Source organism: Stegodyphus dumicola, chromosome 7 (assembly GCF_044657685.1).
Source record: "Stegodyphus dumicola isolate Sdum_Otavi_A_Nest chromosome 7, ASM4465768v1".
In the NCBI taxonomy this organism is placed as follows: Eukaryota; Metazoa; Arthropoda; class Arachnida; order Araneae; family Eresidae; genus Stegodyphus; species Stegodyphus dumicola.
In genome coordinates, this window is record NC_140774.1 from 66,276,287 (window position 1) to 66,298,881 (window position 22,595).

Below are 22,595 nucleotides of genomic sequence, written 5' to 3' on the forward strand. Positions count from 1 at the left end.
TCTATAATGCTGTTAAGATGGTACTGATTGTGGCAGTTTTCTTGGTTGCACAACTCTTCTGAGCTTGGATATCCTGATACTGTTGGTTACATGGGCCTTCTTTGATTCACTGTTGCCACTACTGAGTAATTATCTTATAACTGCAGCTATAATGGTTTTTGATAAGTTTATGGGACTAATATAATTTTCTTACTATATAATGTGGCCTGTCTGTAACAGCAGACAGTTATTCATTATTCATTTTAAGTATATTTCAAAGGCATTTTTGTACACAGTTTGCAGTATCAAGGCAGAAAAGTACTTGAGTTTGCAACACATCAAAAGTTTGCATCATTATTGGCATTTCAAAACACAAGGTGGTTTTCTTTATTGTTTAACTCAAGTATTTCAAAAATTCTGCATGCGTATTATTTTTCCGTATAGATGTTAGAACCCCAATACTCCAAAGCCAGACTCATTTTTTGTGTATTAAAATGCAGATCAAAAATAGGCTTGGTATTTGTTTATGCTGTTTAGAACCAGATAAGCATCTTTTTATTTTCCTGTAATTTGTTTTGATATTTTTGAAACAAAAGCTCTCTTTCTGTGTGTTTATGTGTAAACCTGGCCAAAGACATTTTTTATATCTGTTTGAGATCAAATTTGTAGAATTAAAAAAAAAAAAAAAAAAAAAATTCTGATAAAAAGATTTTTTATTCTTCAAAATTAAAAATATTCTTAATTATACCATTTTTGTATAGTTAATTTTTGAAATAAATTTATCCAATGCTGTTTGGTTATCTTCCAGAACAGCCTTCCTGAACTCTGCTGTCTGTTTGTTCCAAGAAATTATATCCAGTTGTTTTTTGATAATTCAGATTTCCTTCTCATGTGATTTCATTTTACATTAATTTTATCAATATCCTTCAGCCAGTAGCATTTATAAATCCTTCACCTTTGCCCTAAGAATATTATGCTTTATATGTGTCACAAATGCATTATTTATTTTGAAGATAATTTTGCAAAGATGAATTTTGATTAAACTTCACCTTATATTGATTTCTTATACTAATATCTGAAAGTTCATCCAAGCAGCTCTTTTAAAATTACATTATGTGACATAAAAACAGTTTGTTTGCTGCTTATGATTTTGCAAATCAACTGAAGCAGTAATCTGTCTGCATCCTAAGCCAGGGTCTTAAAAACCTCTTTGTTTTAAATATGTATATAAATTGCGGGATATAGAAAGCAGTTTCACTGTTTTCATCACTGTTATAATAGATGTAAAGATGAATAAAAAAATTAAAGCGATATTCGATTTCCATTATCACAGTATTATGTCAAGATAGCCTCGACTCAAGGAATCCCAGTGAAACCCTAACTGGAAATCCATGTCCACTATTATAATAGTTTTTTTTTAGCAATAAATGAAAAACAAATAAATGAAGTTTATTTGTTGGAGGTATATAAAGTGTACTATTATGAAATTCTTCCTTCGTAACATTTATTTTAATAGCTTTCCTTTTATTCATAGTTTCTTTCATTTTTCTATTGGAAATCTGTAAATCCATTATTAGACTTTCCTTAACACTTATCAGAAGCCTTTGTCAACTTTTCAGTACCTTGGAAAGAGATGTAAATTATATCCCTTTATATAACACTTGATACTCTATGTCATGAAATTGGCCTCGATGATATTTTTGCTGTAAAAGTATTTGAGTCAAATCTGTCCTTTTTAATTAGACAGTCTGCCTACATTCCATTGCGAAACATGTAAGACTTTCTTTTTTTCGTTTGGGTGCATCCAAAAGCTCTATGGGAACACATACTGAAGACCATAGATCACTTTTCTCTGTGAAATGTTGCACTACAAGAAGGTACTTCTGCTATGTACCCAAGGATAAAAGAATATAGTACCTAATTTCCAAAAAGGTAGTGTATGTATATGACAGGGAAATAAGCCTACAAGTCTACTAATATGTAGTATGTAAACATTTATAAAAAGGCAATAATGTGTGTAAGATTACTCTTTGTTTGTTCTATGAATTATTATAAAGCTATGTTAATGGCTTGTTATTTTTTTTTCTCTTTTCCCCCTTCCTTTGTTTTATTTTATTATTATTTTTTTTTTTTAATTTTATTAAAAACTAAAAAATATACTTGCATTGTATCATCTCTCTAAGAAATTTTTGTGTTACTGGATATAGCTGATTAACAATCAGATTTTATTAGGTCTTTTGTGCATGAATATATTGTATATACTTTCATGTAAGTGCTCTTTTATATAAGTCAAGCAACAATTTCACTATATAATTTATGGAATTTATAACATTGGTTGTTTAAGTCAAAAACACAAATCTCGCACCTTGTGACCATACACATGCCGATCAGACAGGATAACGACTGAACTGCTTTCTGTCTATAATAAGAATCTGTAAGCAATTGCAGTAACTGCCACTAGTAATTAGCAATAATGAGATTTCAGTGATAGAGAAAGATGATTAAATATGATAAAATTTTGAATAAATTTGCTTTTTGTTTATTTTAGAAAATAAACTTTTGCTTGTTTTATAAAATGGAGTTTATTTTTCATTTGTTTGGTAATATAAAGTTTTATAAAATAAAGTTTATAAATTATCTTATGTAAAATAAGATTTATTAATGTTAAATAGGCCCTTTTTAAATGTAAGATTTTGTTTTTACGAAATTACATTGGACAATTTATAACAAGAAAAACAGCTACTTACATAATTTAGGTATCGGTATCAATCTGAAACTATACAAAAAGTAATCTAAATTTTGTATTTTTAACATTGATATAAACAGTGGCATAGCTAGAGGGAACATCCAGGGGGTGCCAAGTTGATATTTCAGAACTTTAGAAGAAAATGTGTCTCATTCTTGGCAAACAGGAAGGAGTGTGAAATCTTCAGCTGTCCCTGGGTGCTGAAAACATTAGGTACTACTCTTCATATATCTGGGCCTAAATTTTTAGGTTTAGATCAATTTGTATGTGATAATATGTGGTCATTGTTTCTTCATTCACAATAAAGTAGCCTTTAGGTATCATAAACTAGCCTTTAAGTATATATTATAAATGATTTTATATTTCTTAGGATGGGTTTTTATTATTATTATTATTATTATTATTATTATTATAAAGTGTATCTTTCTCAGTAAAAATTCTGCAAAAAAAAAAAAAAAAAAGCACACTTAAAAAAATGCTTTTATGGAATGCGTTTTCTAATTTGTTTTAAAGAAATAATTTTTTAAAACATGCTGCTGTGATAAAAAAAAGTATTGGAAATGCTCCCTTTAAAAATATATGCATAATTGACATCTGATAACTTGTTTGCTTTTATGATTTTGCTAATAAATTTGGTTTTAGTCAAAAGAGAATTTTTGCTTTGATGATTTCCTAAAATGGTAAAAGTAACTGAACAAAGAACATGTATACTTTTTTTTTTTTTTTTCCAGTGTAATCTCTACTACATAAATGTTTGAAATGTTGCAGAATGCCTTAGTGAAGAATACTTTTATCAAAGAGTGGTATAAGATATTTAATGAACACAGGTAAAGCATTGAAAATGAACAGTGCTGTAGTAAATTATCCGCTTGAGCAACAGATCAGTAAAATTCAAGAACTGATGCTTAGTGATCATTGTTTAACATTAGGGAACTGTTGAATGAGTTCCTGTATCATTTAAATCTTGTTAGGCAACTTTAAAAAATCATTTAAGCTAAGTGGCATGCTACTTCTCGAATTTTCAAAAATGTTGAATTTTTTCTAAAAAGAACGTCTTTAGGTAACCCTATGAGATACTTTCTCAGAAGTAAGTTTTTATTAAAACACATTATTACTGATAATGAAATATGAATCTTCATTTTTGATACACAGCTTAACAGTCAAGTGAATGATGCTCTAAAGATGAAATAAGACTAAAGTCAATTAAAAAACAAAGTAATATTGCCTTTTTGCTTCATTTGTTGCAATGTTTTCCTCTTGAATTTCTACTAGTTGGCCAAAGAAAATTAATTTAGTGTTTTTCAACAAAATTGTATTGCATATCAGAGAGATGTAATAAATATTCATAACTAAATTTTAATCTCGTAACTTATGGAATTATTTCTGATAATTTTGATTATAATAGTGTAACTTTGTTGACATGAAGTAGCATGGAAAAAATTTCATTATATTAAATGTGTATTTTGCTTGCAGAAAAACAGCAAATTATATGGGTTATTTGAATATCCAGGAAGATTATGATCCAATATAGTTGAATTATTTAGAGTTTTGTCTTAGATATATATTTAAATAAATAAATAAGATAATTTTTTGAGTGGTAAAAGGAACTAACCTTTATTCAGGACGTGTTGAATATTACTACATGATTTGACAAAGAGTTTTTCAGTTAAGTATATAATTTGTTCCTAGTTCACAATTTTCAGCTAATTTTTCCCAAGAGTTTATAATCTAAAAAAAAAAATAATAAATAAATAAATAAATAAAAAGAAAGTAGTCTAAGTTATTAAAATGGAACAAAAGGAATAAAATAACTACTTCATTTGACTGATTTTTCAATCTCAACTTTTTCAGTTCACCTAATTTTTTTAGTCCATTAAAACATGAATTTGTTAAATCAGGTTCTGCTAAATTGAGTGCTTTGAAATATTATTACAGATATTTCAAAGCACTAATTTAATGTTTTTGCAATACAGTTTCATTAAAATATTTTGTTGGAAAGCTTGTTATTCAAGATTCTGTTAAAGTGAGTGAAATTTTATAAATACTAAATATCATGTGTGTTTTAGGTAGTTGAATGTTTTGAAGATTTTAATAACTGGTGATCAGAAAAAGCAGCATTTTTGTGTAATCTTTATGTAATGTATTCTTAGTGTACAGTGTTTTTAATGTGGTATACAATATAAAATACACAATGAAGTATTTTAATGTATGTATAATATGATGCATTTTGCATAAATAATTTTGATGCTAGCAACCATGATATCTCTTTCATGCAGTTTAAAAAATAATTTTTAAAATTGAGATTCAGTGACATTTCTGTAATAATTTTTATATGGAATACACACCATATTAAAAATAACACCCGTTGAGTTTTTTATGGTGTTAATATTGCATAAATGTGTGTGTGTTTTAATAAACAAATGTGAAACAAACATGCACTTGACTGTTGACTGAAGGTTATAAATATAAATAATAATATCTTCAAAATATGAACATGCATATCCACATATTATGCAGAACAAGTTTACTGTATTATGGCAAAGCATACTGGGGTTATCTGCATATGAACAGCAATGCCTTCATAGAGGACTTCCAAAGGGTGATGGGCTCATATTCCCTTCACATATGAAAAATTCATGAAAACATGTAATAAGCCCATTCAGCTGCTGGGGAAAACCTGGACTCAGGGTTCGTAGCAGTCCTTATAAGTGCTTATAAGTCCTTATATTTAAAAATAAAATATAAAGGCCCTTATATGTGCTTACTTTTTCTTTAAAGCCCTTATTTTTTTTAATTTTTAGTGCTTATTTTTTGCTTCTAGAGCTTTTTTTTAAATGAACGCGCAATTTTTCCCCGTACCAAAGCCGAAACTAAATAAACAACTTTTCTTTCTAATATGGAATGTCAGATGGTGAATCATACTCCCAGAAATAGCTTTTCCCCCTTTCTCTGAATTAACATAACCTTTAGTGTGTGCGGAGAGTACAGACAGGTGCCCGTCATTCTGTTGGCCAAAGAATTGCGAAAGCAGTAGAAAATTCCGGTACGTTCGGCATTCTTTTCCTCCCACCCAAATACTACGTACGTTTCAATTTCTATCAAGATCTTAATAATTTGCATTCTCGTTCCGCTTGATCAGTTCATATTCGTGTTTATTATGATCGTTATATGGTTAATCTTTGGATTATGGTAACTTGGCGATTTTTGGCGACCAACTCTGCTACAGCAACCTGCTAGTTTTGTTTTGGACGCCATTTTGTTTTCACGAAGTAAAGGCATGTTTGGTTAATCTTTGGATTATGGTAACTTGGCGATTTTTTGGCTAAAATTTGGTGACCAACTCTGCTACAGCAACCCTCTATTTTTTTTCGCCTCCATTTTGTTTTCACGAAGAAAAGGCATGCTTTTTTTTTTTTAATCAACATTTTTTTCAAACAATCTGCTAGACGAATTACGCTTATGCTAGAACTTTTATGGAACAAAAGTGCATAATCATGACGAAGATTAGGTTCAAAATTGGGAAAAAGTGCAGAATCGCACACTGCTTGCCGCGTTTTTAAGAATTGCACATGCACAGTATCATCCATGTACACGTCGACCTGTTTTCACTTAAAAAAAATCCCAGAATTGCACAAAAATGGCGTTGCGCACACTCTTGACTTTATCCATGTACACTGCTAAAGTCCTAGCTAGTAACCTTTATTGCCTTACCAAAATGTCGCCGAACTACCTAATCTTCGTCATGATTATGCACTTTTGTTCCATAAAAGTTCTAGCATAAGCGTAATTTGTCTAGCAGATTGTTTGAAAAAAATGTTGATTAAAAAAAAAAAAAGGCATGCCTTTTCTTCGTGAAAACAAAATGGTGTCCAAAAACAAACTAGCAGGTTGCTGTAGCAGGGTTGGTCGCCAAATTTACCATATTCCAAAGATTAGCCCGTTATGCTTATATTATGAGTATATGTATGAATGTTTATAACAACATAGTTGCAGTAACTGCTGAAGTATAGTGAACTTCCAAAAATGGTTGTGTTTTAACACAGATTAGCTTTCTAAGGAATAATATTCGAAATGGTTTAAATAAAGGGATAGTAATTGAATAGTCAAAATAATTTAATTTTTTTGGCCAATACATTATACAGTACGAAGGTTGGGAGGTTCTCCCCTTTCTCCGCAAAATCTCGAATATTGAAACTGTTACAGCTCGCTGCAAAACACTTCAAAGAGTTTTACTGTGCTTGCTAAGCAGAATATTTTTCAGTTCCTTTGGTTTGTTTTTATATGATGCACATATCGAAATGTCAAAAGCATTTATTTAGCAGAATCGTTACAGTCTATTCCCCCCTCCGCTCCTCTTTTTCAAGTTACGCTCGACTGTCCGAATATTTGCCAGTTTTCAAGTATGCGGTTAGTTAAGCTTTTACTGTTAAAGGATGACTGCATGAAGCAAATTTCTGTCTTCTGATTTCAGGAATGTTCCTCTTTTTACTTAAATTACTTTGCTTGCAATACCTGTTAAGGGAAAACTGATATACGATGAAAATTTAGAAAATGTTCAGAATTTAGATTTAAATTAGTTAAATATCAATATGAGTGGAAAAATAAATTGTATTTATTATCCAAGCGAATAGAATAAATATGCCTCCTTTATTTTGAACTGAAATTTCGTCATTAAATCTTGTAATATAGTTTAGTTCTGCATAGTTTTTTTTTCTCTCATTGTAAACTAGTTCTGTAAATTGAACTGTTATTTAAAATTTAAAAAAAAAAAAAGTAATTATTTTCCATGGTTGAGGTAATGCTTATTCTCTCTTAATAAATACTGCATTTCTCATATTTTAAATTACGAGTCTAATTTTTAAGGTTATGCAGTTGTGTATAATGTAATTAGACAGGTGCTTATTTTTTTCCTTAAAATGTGCTTGAAAAGTGCTTATAGGTGCTTATTTTTTTAACTAAAATGTGGCTATGAACCCTGTGGACTGAACTACCAATATTGTTATGACTACCAACATGTAATTTTATGTTTTTGATTATTACAGTGAACAAGTTTTTGGAGTTGTACAACAATGTGAAAAACTTACGGAATAAATTCTCATGCATAAGAAAATTTTGTTTATTCGAAAGTTCTATCCATTTTTTAGTTGGAAAAGAAATTCAAAGAACATGCAAAATAAAATAGCTATTATTTCATATAATTGACATTATTATATATGACATTTTGTCACCTGTGTTGTATAACTTATCCTATATTAAATAAAATCTACATTGAAAAAAATATTTAAATGCTCTTTTTTTTAATATCTTTTGCTTCAATTAAAGATTCAGAGAACAAAACTATTTTCTAATAATTGAATAAGATGGTAATCTTATTCAATTATTAGAAGAAGGTCAGAAGAATACCCTGAGTGGAGTAACACTTTATGACAAAGCCCAGTAACTTTTGTTGAGTGATTAAAACAGTATTAGGTCTGGCATCATCAAGAGGAAAAATATTGGGTCATATAAAAAGTCTCCATATTTTTTTACCACTAGATGGTGTTGATGCCTATATATTTGGCAGCACTCACCCGATTGTCTCGAATATAAGCTTGAAAGGTGACATTCAGCTTCCATTGTTTGTGAAAACAGTTTTCTAATCCATTACTTGTGTAAAAAGTTATACTGATTTGAAAATGAATAAAATATCTAAAGAAATACGTTATATGATGCTTTTTTACTATAAAAAGGGTAAAAAGGCTGCAAAAACATGCCAAAAAATTTGTGAAGTCTATGGTGAGAATGCTGTGAGTGAACAAAGGACCCAGGAGTGGTTTGCTCAATTCCGTTCCGGAAATTTCGATATCAAAAATGGTCGGCCAGTCACTGAAAAAGGTCAATGAAATTTTGCAACTGGTGGAGCAAGACTGCCACGTAAGCTGTCAAGAAATAGCAGAGGCATTAAACATCAACCACATTTCAGTTTGGAATCATTTGAAAAGAGCAGGTTACAAAAAGGAGCTTAGTGTTTGGGTTACGCATAAATTGCAACCTGGCGAAACCAAGAATTCAGCCCTATACTATGCATAACTTGACTGTTGGAACAAAGCAATACAGAAAGAGCAACCAGAATTGGCCAAAAGAAAGGAAATTGTGTTCCATCATGACGATGCACAGCCACATACGTCTTTGATAACTTAAAACAAATTGACGGAACCTGGTGGGGAAGTTTCGCTGCATCCACCATATAGCCGAACCCTGCACTGTCTGACTACCATTTTCTTTGGTCTCTGCAAAACTCTCTTGATGGTAAAAAATTGGTCAACCAAAGAACCGCTGAAAATCACTCACCCAAGTTTTTCAACGATAAATCACAAAATTTCTACACCGATGGAATTATGAAGCTACTTGAAAAATGTCAAAAGATCATAGATAATAATCGTCAATACATACTTCATTAAAATTGATTTTCATTGAAGAATGTTTTTGTGCAAAAATGTACCAAAAAGCACGGAGACTTTATATGACCCAATAAAGCTTTGTGACTGATAAATGCTGACCACTTAGGTGTCAGATTTTCTTCCAGTTTATTCAATTGTGAGGAGTAGAGATTTGACTGACACTCCAACTGACCCCAACTGACACTCCATCATACATTTAATAAATCTATTTGAGATGCAGTTATTCTTTTAATGTTTATGGCTCAATTCTGCAATTTGCCACACCGTTCTTCAGTGCTTGACATCAGAGTAGAACACTTTTTTTTTTTATCTTCTATTAGAATTTTTACCAAAAATGGTTCTTTTCTATAATGAGAAAGAAAACATCTTTTGTTTCTCTACAGAAAGTTGATATAGAACTCTTTAAGACGCAATAACACGCTGAACAAATACTAATTCAGAAGTCAAACAACAAAAAACAGCATTACATTTTCAAATTTTCATGGTGAAGACAATGAGATATCCTATCTCGTTCATTTGTGCTTTTGTAGCTAAAGATGATGGTTCTGTGTAACCTTTGAAACTAGTCCTGTGAAAATTTGAAAATATAACCCTGATTTTGGTTGTTTGACTTCTGAATTAGTATAGAACTCTTTGATTGAAATTTATGGTAAACCTAAGTAAGAGTTTATGTCTGTCATTTGATTGCTGCTTTTTGTGATGACAATGTTAAAACTTGCTTGCACTTGCTGAATATGATTTTTTTTATTTATTTATTTATTTTGCTTTGTCCAGAACTTCATCAGAAATACAGATGAGCACTCAAAATGTGACAGTTCTGTTTACTTTGTATTCTGTTCATCCCAGAATTCCTAAAACTAACAATGTCATGTATGTCACTTGCATTCTGTTCATACACTCGCTATAACTGCAGTATTACTTTACTACAGTATTAGCAAACATATACAGTAAACAATGTTTAATATACTTCACATTGCTTGCCATTTTAAACACTTTAATTTTCCGTCATATGATCACAGTTTGCATTTCTAAAACAAGTTAAACTCTGCTCTCACATTTTATTACAAGGCTGCTCAGATGAAGTGTATCAATTTTTATAGGTATATATGTTATGAATGCATAAATTATGTAGCTATTACCCTGTTTTATTGTTTGTTACCATAATATAAACATATCTATTGCAAATATTGAAATTTGTCAACACTTATGCATTCACACATTTTCAGACTTTACATGGTGCTATTTATAGTCGAAAGTGTTTTAAAGGTTAGATCTTGCATAAAATTAGATGTATTTTGTATTGCGCTATTATAGCAATTTTTTTTGTCATCTTTTGTTGTGCAAAATTATTATGTAATTCATCTCTGCTTAGAAGTCTAATTTATATTCATCCTCTTTATATGAAAGTTTGTTTATCCAGTAAACATTCACTGCAGTAAAGCATAACTTTTTTAATTTTTTCCTCACCGTATTTAGTGCAATACTTTGCATACTGACTTACTGCATAGAATCCTGTGAAATGCTGCACCTAAGGAACAAAAAATTGCTTTATGTTATCCCCCAAAAAATAAATTTTAAAAAATCAGTTTTTTGATAAAACTTTTATAACATTTTGACAACTGTATTATGAATACGTCTTTAATGTTAAAAAAAATCGCTACGAAAATTGTAAGTATTGACAAGCAAGTGATTCATTCCTTTTAACAAATCACTTAATCGTATGGTATTGATAAATGACTTATTTCTAATTGTGATTTATAACAAAGAGATAAAAACTTAATAGTGACACAATTCATTTAGGGAAATGCTGTGTTAATATTAATAATTAATATGTATATATAATTAATGCAATATAATATAATTAATTATATTGCACATTTTACAACTTTTTTTATTTTGTAATATGAATGAAATTTCTTCTAATTTTAAGTTGGTTATTATACAGTCAAAAGTCGTTAATTCGGACAGCCATAATCCGGAATGATCTATAATCCGGACCTCAAAGCTACAAACTTTCTGCGCATGCGTCGCGTTGATGCATGCGCGTAAGACCTTTACGGCTGTGAATTTGCGTGTGCGCGTGCGCAAAATACGTTTACGAATGCGCGTTTAATGTATAACGGATGGTATAAGCTAAGCAAAAATTATCTAATTATCTATTTCAGTTAATGTTGCAGATTGCGTTGTTCCTTAATCTTCAAATGAGATCCGGCTTATTATTTTTTGCAGACTGTTAGAGCAATTTTATAAAAGTAAGCTTGAACTTTCGATTATGTCAAATAGAATTTCCGATTTATATTTACTAATATGTAACGGATCTACAAAGCGGAAGTATGTTTCGGAGTCCATTAAACAAAAAGTGGAATTGCTGCAAAAAATGGATAAAGGCATACCCTTTGTTTATCTAAATTTTAACGTTTGTTTATCTTTAACGCCGCGGCGCTGCGCGCAATGAATTGGAAGTTGATCTGTCAGCACTATCCTTATCTTCAGGGCAGATGTTTTTATTTTATTTGGCTTATAATTACTAAATGTAGTATTTCATTTCGATGTACTCCGTCTTTGATATGATTTAAATCAAATGCCTTGTCATTATAATTCGCTTCCAATAGCGAAGAAAGTGACAAAGGTTATTGAAAATGAAAAAATTTCAATTAACAAATTAGTCGGTATTCTCGACACAGCAATTATAGGACGAAAGAAATGTTTAATAAAGTAAACAAATAAATAATAAGCTTTTTTTTTTTTAATTTTGATACACTTTAGATCATAATTGTTCTTTATTTCGTAAATTACGGTTTCATATTTTTAATTTTATAATTTCTGCATGCCATTTTACCAGATTTAAACTGATGATCTATAATCCGGAATCGCCGAAGTCCCGACGAGTCCGGATTAACGACTTTTGACTGTATAACATATCAAATTGTCCGGAAAATAATGCAGGTTTTTGCAATTGTTTATATTTCCTGTACATTTTTAGCAACAAGTAATTTGAATTACATTGGTTTATATATCATTTTGAAGCTGTATTTTTGCTCCATATTTCTATAATAATCATTTTGTTCCAAAATTATTTTCAAAAATATTTACTAGGTGTCTTTATTTAGATGTCAAAACGGGATTTTCTGCAAATTTACTTTTATGAGTACATGCTAGGCTGCAGCGCAGCACAAACGGCTCAAAATGTCAGCGAAGTATGGGGTGAGAAAAGTGTTAATGAATCTACAGTTCAACGGTGATACCAAAAGTTTCGTCGTGGAGAATTTGACCTGGAAGATCAAGAGCATCGTGGACGCTCTTCAGCTGTTGATCACAATGATTTGAAAACTTTAATTGAAACAAACCCGTGCATAACTGTTCGAGAACTTGGCGTGAGCAAAAAGTCCAAGAAGCTCAATAAGGGGGTGCCTCGGGAATTGAGTGAAAATAAAAAAAATCGCCGTTTTGAAGTGTCGTCTGCTCTTTTTCTCCGCAACAAAAACGACCTTTTTCTTGAACGAATTGTTACGTGCAATGAAAAGTAGATTCTCTCCAACAACTGGCAACATTCAGCTCAGTGGCTGGACCGTGGTCAGACACCACAACACCTTTCCAAAGCCAAATTTGCACCAAAAGAAAATTATGGTGACTGTTTGGTGGTCTGAGGCCGGTTTCATACACCACAACTTCCTAAACCTGGGAGAAACAATTATGGCAGATAAGTACTGTCAGTTGATCAACAAAATGCACCAAAAATGCAACACATGTGTTCGGCATTGGTCAACAGAAAGCGGCCAGTTCTTCTCCATGACGATGCTTGGCCGCACGTCGTGCAACTGACCCTATAGAAATTGGACGAATTGGGATACGAGACTCTTCCCCCATATTCGCCTGACATCTGGCCGACCGATTACCACTTTTTCAAACATCTGGAGAAGAAATACTTCAGAAACCAAGATGAGGTCAAAAACGCTTTTGACAACTTTATCGCTTCCAGAACTGCAGAATTTTATTCTACCAGCATAATAAACTTGTATCTCGTTGGCAAAAATGCATTGATTTGGCTGGTGCTTATTTTGATTAATAAAATTGTTTTTGAGTTATGATACTTTATAGGTTAAAAACCTGCATTATTTTCCGGACAACCTAATAGCATGAAATTTATGTTTGTGTCTTACCTTTTAGATTCAAACTATATTAAAAAAAAATTATTCTTCATACATCTATTGTATATGCATTCATTTACTTATGTCTGCATTTTTTCCCCTTAGATTAGCTATTTGTAGAATCTCAAATCTATGTACCTTGTTTGCATTTATTTCTTGTGTAAATTATGCAGGGGCGTAGCTAGAGTTTCCAGCGCCCGGAGACAACTGAAGAATTTGCGCCCCTTTCTGTGTGCCAAGAATGGAAAACATTTCATTAAAATATTCCATAGCAACAGTTTGACGCCCCTTGGATGCTGCTCCCGGGGACAGATGTTCCCCCTTGCCCCATCTTAGCTATGCTACTGAAATTATGCATGTGTTAATAAAGTGGAAAAAGTATGATTGTTTTGTTTTGCATATCATTTGAATTTATTTAGAATTTTTGACTGCTTTTTATGTATGTTTGTAAGACATTTCTTACATTTAGATAAAATAACTGTATACAGTACAAAGTCTTTAATTCGAACTCATCGGTATACAGTCAAAAGTCGTTAATCGGGCGATTCCGGATTATAGATCATCAATTTAAATCCGGTAAGATGGCATGCAGAAATTATAAAATAAAAAATATGAAACCGTAATTTCTGAAATAAAGAGCAATTATGATCTAAAGTCTATCAAAATTTACAAAAAAAGCTTAATATTTATTTGTTAACTTTATTAAACATTTCTTTCAATGTAAGTTGCTTCATTTTATATGCTAATACTTTCTGTTTAATTCTATAAACAGACATAATTTCTTGTTCGGTTACTAAGTTCCGCTGTTCAAGTCCTGTAATTGCTGTGCCGAGAATACCGACTAACTTGTCAATTGAATTTTTTTCATTTTCACTAACCTCTCTGTCACTTTCTTCATGCCTTTATCCATTTTTTGCAGCAATTCCACTTTTTGTTTGATGGACATCGAAATATGCTTTCGCTTAGTAGATCCTTTGGCAACTCCAGAATCGGAAACTCTTTTTGACATAATCGAAAGTTCAAGCTTACTTTTAATAAAATTGCTCTAACAGTCTGCAAAAAATAATAAGCCGGATCCAATTAAAAGATAAAAGAACAACGCAATCTGCAACATTAACTGAAATAGATAATTTAGCCTAGCTTATATCGTCCGTTATACATTAAACGTGCATGCATAAACGTATTATGCGCATTCGTAAACGTTACACATGCACAGAAAGTTTGTAGCTTTGAGGTCCGAGTTAAAGACTTTGTACTGTAATTATATTTTGTTAGTTTTTTATGTTACTGAATGGCTTATTGTTTAATCTCATTATTTGAATACACTTGTGTCCAATGCATTTGTATAAATAGATGCTTAAAAGTTTAAGAACAGCATTTTTATAAACAAATTGTTTATTCATCTAAATATCTGTAGTAAAATTATTTTTATTTTTTATGTTCATTGTGCTATAAATATAGAAATCAAAAACTACTCAGGGGTTAAATATGGTCATATTAATGTCCCACAAACTTTAATTGTTGAGTTTTTTTTTTTTTTTTTTTTTTTTTTTTTCCAGATGCATATTTATGTGAAACTGCAGAAGAAGAGATAAAATATTTTTTTTTTTTTTTTTTTTTTTTTTTTTTTTGTCAAATTTGTACCTTTTCTTCAGCTTATAATCATTCCTTGCAAAGGCACATGCATATTCATTCTGGCCTAAAAACCTTATACAGTCAAAAGTTGTTAATCCGGACTCGTCGGGACTTCGACGATTCCGGATTATCGATTTTCCCGGATTATAGATCATCAGTTTAAATCGCGTAAGATAGCATGCAGAAATTCTAAAATTAAAAATATGAAACCGTAATTTATGAAATAAAGAACAATTATGATCTAAAGGGTATCAAAATTTACAAAAAAAGCTTAATGTTTATTTGTTTACTTTATTAAACATTTCTTTGCAAGCATTCTTAAACAAGCATGCGCAGAAAGTTTTTAGCTTTGAGGTCCGGATTATAGATCATTCCGAATTAACGACTTTTGACTGTATATGTAGTGTGTGTAACAAATGTTTTTCTCAGAAAGTGCATCTGAATTTAAAATTCATACTGTGGAGCATCCATATGGATGTGAAGGGTGCGGAAAGAGATTTTTACAAAAAATTGCATTGAAAATACATTATACTGCTCACTATCTGTCATAGATGCTCTCATATATTAAGAGCAAGTTAGGAGTGAATCTACATATATCAAATCTGGTTTATGTTTTATGCCAAATCTACTTATCCATTCACATTTTTACTTTTTACATTAGATGGCAATCCATATTAGTGTAATATTTGAATATTATGTACAAAACTTACTCTTGGATGCATAAAATGTAACATTTATATGAGTTTTTAGACTTTTAATAGTAATGTTTTTTTTTCTTTTTTTTTTTTCTTTTTCTTTTGGAAGCTTTGTTTATTATTGTCTAAATGTAGATTTAAAAAATAATATTTAATTTAGAAATAATCAAAAATAATTATTGCTGAACATGTTCATTAATGCAAATATGAAAAACTGCTCTTAATAGCTATGGTTAAATTTGCAACTACAGTATTTTTTAATAACACAAATGTGAAATATTTTCATGCCATATTATAAATTAAGAAATTTTCAAATATTATTTTTTTTAACATTCTGATTGACTTAAAAATGCCGTTTGATATTTCTATTTTCAAGTTTAAAAAATTGCTTTCTGATGTTCAGTCTTATCTTTTCATTTGATAGTTTGCAAAATAAATGCCGATTTAACCTAAATAATGCAGCCTGTTTAACAGTGTCTATAATGTTCTGTTTTATCAGTCCATGGTTATGGATTTTGGCACTTTTATTCCTAACATGAACATTTTAATTGTTCTGATGAATGATTTAAAACAGATGCATAATGCATTTCTGAATATTTCAATTGTTATAACTATAACTGTGCTTTCAATTTCATTGCTTATTTAAATAATTTAGCCATATGAAATTAATGAAATACAGTCAGTATTATAATCCTCATCCCAAGTAATTCTATTACATTAATTGACAACACTAATTGTTACCTTCATTTGGCTATGTCTGAGTAATAATTTTTTTATTTGATAATGAGGGATGAGAGGCTAGAGATATATTTTTCGTTTATCCACATATCTAAATGTTCCTTCTTCTGTCTAAGGAGAGGGAGTTGTGTTTTGGCAGTTCTAAATAAATTTTTGCCGTATTTCCAAAGTAGATCTGTAATTCCTTTAGTTCATTGAATTAGCTCAGAATTATACAAATATAATTCTGAGCATTATATTTGTATGGTATTTGTTTTATTGCACATGGATATATATTTGATTACTGTTTTAGTGCAATTAAATGAAATGATAACTATTCACTGAATTCAAACATGATAATATATTCTGACTGTACACATATTTTACGATGAAATGTACACTAAATTGATTTATCATCACATTCACTATGTTGTGTAATTGGCTTCCACAGTAGCTGTCTGTTGCAGTTATTGCAGATGTAATATACATCTATATCTACATGTAATTAATGTCCATGTATATACACAAGAAGAGTTTATACTTGGAAGTAAGAATTATATTTGCATGAATTTATTTTGTATTTTAATTGAATGCAACTCAAGATTTTGTATTTTAATTGAATGCTACTCAAGATTTGTATAGTTCATTATTATATAAACATGAATTAATATGTTAGCTATTTTAGGTTTAATTATTTATATTTGAAGTTCAGTTTTCAAAATTAAAAGAAATCAATATAATCATTTTTAATCTATCAAACTAATTTTTAAAAGAAAACTCGAAAAATGTATGAAATTTTTAAAGTTCTTTTTAGTAGATTATCATGTATTAAATACTGAAAATATTAATGTTTTTGGTCACTATTGTTAAGATATTTGTGTTACTATGGATTATTGAAAGTGAATTTGTTTTAATATTTTTATGCCTATACATTTATAAGGAGATCAGCACAGCAAAAACATCCTTTCTCTAATTTGAGTTTAAAATATATTTCATTCATTTTTTAAAAGATCTATTTAAGACGGCTATTACTAGTTAAACTTTCAGTTTTAAATTTTTTGTTTAGATTTTATGAATTGCAAGAATTTCTTTGTCAAAGAATCTTTGCTGATGCAGCTTTTCTCATTTGTCAGTGAATTTAAAATCCTGAGATATTACATTATTGTTTATTATTTAATAATTAAAGTAAGGTAAAAAGGAGATAATTTTTTTAAAATGCTGCTATACAGTGTTTCTTAAAGTACCAGTAAGTTGTTTCTTAAGTTGCTTAAATCAAAAATGCTACTCTAGTGTGTCACAAAATTGTATTTATTTTCTTTGTGTGCAATGAACACTTCCCCTCCTCACATCAGTAGGGAAGGCATTAATGAAAGGAAGAGGCTGAAAGCCTGTGGAAACTTTCTACAAAAAACTGGCTATAGATTATTCTAACTGAACTAGTTGTCATCACTGAAATGTTGTTTGGTGAACTTGAATTACTAAAACAAAAATGCATAAAATCCATACTCTGTTCAGATATGAATAGACCATAAGTATTGATTGTGCTTAAGAACAAGAAGGAATAATAAGATAATTCACGGCACACAGCAAAACCCTTTTTCAACAGTGAAATTAATGCCATTTGAGTCACAGTCTCGGTCAGTAGTTGTGCCTGCCAAAAGTAATTATTCTCTCTACAGCCGAATGTCAGCAGTTAAAAGGCTGTCGCAAAATTCAGAAGAAAAAATTATACATAAAAACCAAGTATTTTGACAAATGCTGTGCTTTGTAAGGAACATAAAATTTGCTATTAACACATAAGGCAGGTTCCATAAATATTGACATTTCAATTTTTTTTTCCCCCCCTGGACTTACTTCTGTGTTGTTCTGTTACTGATTTCTGTGCTGTACTTAAATTTGTGACAAGCCTGATAATAATGGAAGAAAGAAGTAGTCATTGAAACTTGCATCTTTTATTATTAGACGATTCAGCGCTTTCATTTTGGAAATAGCATAATGCCTGATTAACACTGGTAAACTATTGCCTAGCTCAATGCTCAGAATAATAATTTGATTGTCAGTCAGTAAAATATTTTGTGTGAAAGAGGTTTTAATGTCAAGCAGTTTAGTGTTTGCTCACTTAACGACTTCAATTTCAGCTTCAAAATTTCAAGCATGGGAGGCCGTGCCTGTGAATGTCGTAAGTGTATTCTCACAGAAAATATCAGCTCCAAAAATACCATTGATTTCAGTAGAGCTGTTGCAGTAGTAGATATATAGCCAGTCTCCGTTAAGATATTAGATTGAAACAGTTTTGATAGAATATGTTTTCAGATTTGTAGTAAATGTTACAGAAGTCATTATGGAGGAAAGTTGTAAAAAAATAACAGAATTTCATCATTAGGATCCTTCAACAAAATTATTTTCAAGTGGTCCTAATATTAATAATTCTCAGTTGTTAGGTCAGCTTGCTCCTAAAAGTTAGGTTGCCTGTTATTATGCCTTAGGGTAAAGTAGTAGAAATTCATTTAAATAATACTTCTTTATTTTTTAAATTTTATGAAGAGTTTTCTGTAAGCCTCCTATACTGTTCAGTAACATTTTACTCACTGTAGGATTTCCAAATTAGCAATAAAAACTGATGAAATCTTTTTTCATAGTTCAAAGTGTATAATTTTATTTTTGAAGTTCTTATTGTTTTCTAAAACAGTCTTGAGAAGCTTTTATTAGTCCACTGCAGCAGTTAATTAGAATTTTAGTTCTGTCAAAATAATGTACTTCTTCTTTATGTTTTCTTTAATAAAAAACCAAAGGATTATAGAGTTAGATTATGTTAATGCAGCAAAAGTCAAGCCTATTATTATTTTTATTTATATGTTTGAATCATAGCTGTGGGTAGGGAGGAGAAAATGTTGTGGTGCACCGTGAATCCTTCGTAATTTGTAATGTTCATCATTATGTAAATATTCCAGGATTATCCAAAATTGGTTACAGTAAGCACAAACTTTGATAATAAGTACTATTCCATCTTAGCAGGATGGGGTGGGTGAACATCAGTGTAATTTTGTACCTTTGCATTTTTATTATTGCATCTAGGATCTTTGACTAGGGTGATTTTATTATTTTCACTTGGTAGTTAGGAATTTCGTTATAGAATAAGTATATATTTTCTGTTTTGAAAGAAATTTTGTTTGAAATTTGGTTTGTAATAAATTTAAGATTAGCTTCATGTTTAAACGATTTGCTATTTTATGAGGATTTTTTTAATAAATCATTGTTATATATTTACTTATTTATCATCATTATTATTTTTATGGTTTTTTAAAGATCATTCTGTTTTGGTGCAAAAAATACTAGAGTTGTTTAAATAATTTTTTTAATTTGGTTTGTCTTTAACTTTTCAATAAACTTTTATAAATATTTCACAAGTTTCTATTATAGTCTCCAATTTAAAATGAGATTTTAGTTTACTTTTTGTTTTTAGAAGTCATGCACACCTAAAGTCAAAAAACAAAACATAAAATTATTCAAACCTAAGTAAATAGATGAAGCAAAATGAAGTCTTACTGAATAAAACACGGATATTGATATTATGCTTTTGTGATATTATGTAATGCTTATATATTTGAATTATGCCTCAGGTGTAATTTTTGTTAGACTGCAATTTGCTATGGTTAGTTTTTTAATAATTTAGTTATTTCATAAAACGGTCTTTTTTTTTTTTTTTTTTTGTGTGTGTGTGTGTGTGTGTGTTAGTTATTTTGATGGAAAGAAACAAACTAATTATTTGTTTTTTCTGTAGGTGAATTTCAGCTTGCAGGTATAAATAAAATGAAGTATTTTTGTCCATACTGTTCATTATTTTACATCTGGTAAATACCACTTCCAGAGACATTTGCGAATTCACACGGGTGAGAAGCCTTACTCTTGTGCTGTGTGCAGTAAATCTTTTAATCGGAAAGAAAATCTGAAAACACTCTTCAGAATTCCCACTGGAGAACGTTCTTATGAATGCAAAGATTGTGGCAAGAGATTTCTGCAAAACATGTCTTTAAAGTTACACTGTGCTTCTTATCATGCATTTTGATACAAGTGTAAGACTTATAGTGCTAGCCAATGACAACATATAGTTTTATTTTTCTACGTGGCCAAAAGATATCTTTCAGCTTGAAACATGATTTTTGTTTTTGGTAATGTTTTTAGTTGTGGTATTTTATGTCAGTTTCGCCGAAAGAATGTAATTTATATTGATCTTCATTGTAGCATTTCACTTTTTATCCAGTCATAAGATTTATTCTTAGTTTGTGTATATTGCATTATTTTAAAAATATTTTACACCCATATGCTTAAAGATGTAGCCATCTTTCCCACGTTCTTTCAGTTTAAAAAATGATTGTTGTAAAAATGAGTTTATAGGAATGTTATATAAGCTTGAGTGACTTACAGTTTGTACTTCATACTGCTGGTTTTGTACTTCATACATAACCAATTAATCTGAAACAGAAAACTTTTAAAAAAGTAGTTCGTTAATAGTAAAATAAATTATTCAGTAGAAAATGATCTTGTTTCATAGTGTTTCATAGTTCATGACCTTAGCTAAATATATATCAGAAATAAGCACTGAAGCAGGTTAAAGGACATTTAAAATCTGACGTTATATTCAGTTTAGAAAAGCAATGTAAGAATAAAAAAGAGTAAAAAACCTGTATAAAGTTTTGGGTGTTAATAATTACTGGAATGGGAAAAATACATTTCTGAATCTAGTAATATTAATTCATAGTAACCTCAAATTATGTTTCCTATCGCTTAGAGAAGGGTTGACAGAACATTAGAAAAATTGTTGGAGGAGAATTTTTATTTTTTTATTCACCATGTATAAATCAATTCACATTATCAAACTTATGTTTTCCTTTGATTTATATGTAAAATGATATAAATGTTTATATTATACTAAAAATAATGAAATGTTTAAAATTTAGAGATTGTTAAATTTACTTTGTAATATCATAATCTATGAGAAAAAATCTTCTGCCCTTTCATTATTATATTTATAAATACTAGAGAACTTCTTTTTCAGGGATTTTATTCAGGATATTTTGTTTGAATAAATTAGCATACAAAATAATATTTCATTTCGTTAAAACTAATTTTCACAATATGTTATAATTAATTTTCACAATATGTTATGTATACAGTATTAAGTATATTTTTTTGTCCATCTTTATTAATTAGTGATTATTGTAAAAAAATAATAAATCAAATCTTGCTATTTCATTTTGATTAAAAATAAATTTATGTTGTTTTTTGCAAATATGATTTCTATTTACATTGGAATTCCTATTTGTTTCTGAAATACCACTTTCGACAATATATGTTACTGCATTCTAAAGAAAAATTTCTTATTTACTGAATATCTCATGAATATTTCATTCAACAATAACCACTGTAATTTCATTCAAAAATGCATGCTGAATATCCTGATCAAGTTGTGGACGACCACCTCATCTATGGAGCCAGAGTTGGAAAGACTTTTAGAAAGCCCTTAGCACTTTTTTGTGCCGACATACATTTACAGTATAATGCTTGTATTCCCCTCATTCTTTCTCTCTCTTCATCTGAGGTTAGCTGTACCATTCATTCCATGGTAGAAGTGGCAATAAGAAAGTTTTGTAGTGGTCCTTAAGTACCTTTTTTATAGTGCCCTCTTTCCTTGATGATCTAGGCATGTGCTTATTTTGCTAAATGGTTAACCCAATTCTGTGTGCAGCAGATAATCCACATAGGTACACATAGTAGTTCTTTTTTTTTTTTTTTTTTTTTTTTTTTTTGTCTGCTAAATTTGTTGTTTCATGTAATTTACATGTATAAATTCATATGAAATATTTTTCATGTGTATCTATTATATAATTTATCTTTAAATATATATATTTTCAAATTATTTAATTTTTTGATTATTTATTTGATGTTTTAGTGGTCTGAGTATAAAAGAAATAGTAGATTTTAAAAATTATGCATTTACAAGGGCCATGAGTAGAAACACTTGTCGTTTGTCCTGGGTTTTATACTCAACATTTACTTTATATTTATGGGTGCATTTACTAATATATTTATGGATATATTTAATAGTTATGTTTATAGATGCAGTTAATATTTTGACAGATATATTACAGATAGATAATATTTTTATGGATACATATTCATTTTACATTTGTTGAGTCATGTTATTGATTTATGACGATTTTAATCCAGAAGATAA

At 29.8% G+C, this 22,595-nt stretch overlaps 1 long non-coding RNA gene across 27 annotated transcripts in view; it reads left to right on the forward strand.

Annotated features, from left to right (window-relative positions):
* Positions 1-22,277, forward strand: part of LOC118204579 (uncharacterized) — a 44,250-nt gene extending 21,973 nt beyond the window's left edge. For 17 of the 27 annotated variants that reach the window (XR_015042081.1, XR_015042087.1, XR_015042090.1 and 14 more), the window contains 2 exons: positions 13,487-13,691; positions 20,142-22,277. This is a non-coding gene — a long non-coding RNA (uncharacterized LOC118204579). Of the gene's footprint in view, positions 1-7,767; positions 8,006-13,418; positions 13,692-20,141 lie in introns of those variants that run through there. The other 10 variants (XR_015042097.1, XR_015042094.1, XR_015042074.1 and 7 more) reach the window with 3 other exon arrangements.
* Positions 22,278-22,595: the final 318 nt, after the last annotated feature.